This window comes from Arachis ipaensis, chromosome B01 (genome assembly GCF_000816755.2).
Source record: "Arachis ipaensis cultivar K30076 chromosome B01, Araip1.1, whole genome shotgun sequence".
Taxonomy (NCBI): domain Eukaryota; kingdom Viridiplantae; phylum Streptophyta; class Magnoliopsida; order Fabales; family Fabaceae; genus Arachis; species Arachis ipaensis.
Window position 1 is genome coordinate 1,654,671 of NC_029785.2, and position 2,029 is coordinate 1,656,699.

Here is a 2,029-nt window from a genome sequence, read left to right on the forward strand (position 1 = left end):
TTTGACTATCTAATATTAAATATAAAACACAATCAAAACACTTGTATCGAACAAGTATCACAACATCTAAAATATATTCGATAAAAAAGATATGATCATTTGACAAAATTATATTTCTGGATTTTATAAGTCACTAATTAATTATATATATAAAGATATAAAAATATAAAATGTTCTATTATATATTCATGATTATGCGTAAAGACTTACTTAGTTGAACTATATTTTAAGTGAAGTGAACCTATCTAGCTAAGAAAACAAACTGAAACTACTAAATATTTTGAATTTTTGCTATGCAATTTGTAAATTTAGATGATAACATCACAATGCAACAATAAATAAATGATTCAAGTATATCCCTTGTACTTTATTTTCTGAAGCATGGTAAAAAATATGACACAGCATATATAGTTATATACTAAATACTAATACTAATTTCACATTTATACACAATTGTATATTTGTACTTTTTTATATTATATTTTGATTTTTTTTTCCCCATATCTGGTAGTTAGAATGATTTTTATTTTTTTAAATTAAAGGAGATTAGGAGAATATAAAAGTTTGTTTAGAATGGAAGCCAATAATGCATATTTGACTCTTTTTCTGGAAGATTTTTTCTTAGCCTTACAAATGAACTAACCCAGTTGAATCCTTTCCCAGCTGATTCCTATGAATATTTTATTCTGTCATAACTATTTCACTATATTATATATATTGTTGCATGAAAATTAATGGAATGTTATTAGTTTGTAATAATATTGTAACAACTCCCACATTTTCCTATCTTTTCTTTTCTTTCCTTTATGTTTTCTCCTTTAATTCCCTAATGTTATTAATCATGGAACATCTTAATCTTGTACTTAAAAGGGTTATTATCATCCTTTAATTTATTTGTGTCTCTACCAACAGTCCAACACCATCCTTTAATATTTAATTAATATTAATTTTACCATAGATGAGATATATATTTAAGATTAATTTGAAAAATTAGGATTAAATATAGAAAAAGATATTAAATTGGATTTAAATTAAAATCTTGTTAATTAAATTAATTATTATACAAAATAAAATGATGTCACGTCAGTACTGTAACAACTAAATTATCATTAAAAAAATATTTAAGAACTACTATAATATCTAAAACTGTATCTAAAAGATTATAATAATAAAATTAGAATTTCAAAAAGCAAATTAAATAATTACATAAATCTTAGAGACTATTGTAAAAATTTAACCCTTAATTTGAAATGACATTTATATCTTATTGTGTTTACTAGCAAATAATATGGATTGATAATTGTATAATTTACCAACAAGAATGTTAAGTAGACAATGACTATCTTGAACAACATGAATAACCACCAATCAAATAAAAATACACTACATCTTAATTTAATATTACTAATTAAATTTACTTTTTTAACCCTATTAATTCATATTATTTATACATTACTCAAAAATATTGTTAGTTACCTATATTTTTCCTTTACGATATATATATGTTGGGAATTTGGATTGCTTTGATAGGTGTACCATAAAAGCTCACCCCATGTTGTGATTAGTACTTTACATGTGAAGTAATAATGCAACCATCTTAATAATATAAGTTATCTCTTTCTTATTAAATTTATTTAAAATATTTAAAATATTTTCCAAAATCAGATAAAGAATATAATGACGGAATAAGTTATAAAGAATAAATACAAAATTCAGAAACAAGATATATTTAATATGGGGAATTGCAGGATTACTATGCATGTATGAAGCATTTAATGAATGGTGAATTGATGGAGAAATGGAGATGATAAAATTAGAATGTTGCTATAGAGAATATAATCCAATTCAGAGAAGCTTATTTATTTAATCCTATAGCATAATGTTTGGTGGAATTGTTCTTTTCAAACTTCAACTCTACTTGATTAAGATTCATTTAATAATTATGTTTTACTAAGTCAACTTAATATGTTTGTTAAACATAACTATAAATTATAAATAGATGTATTCTATGGTGACTAACTGACTATAA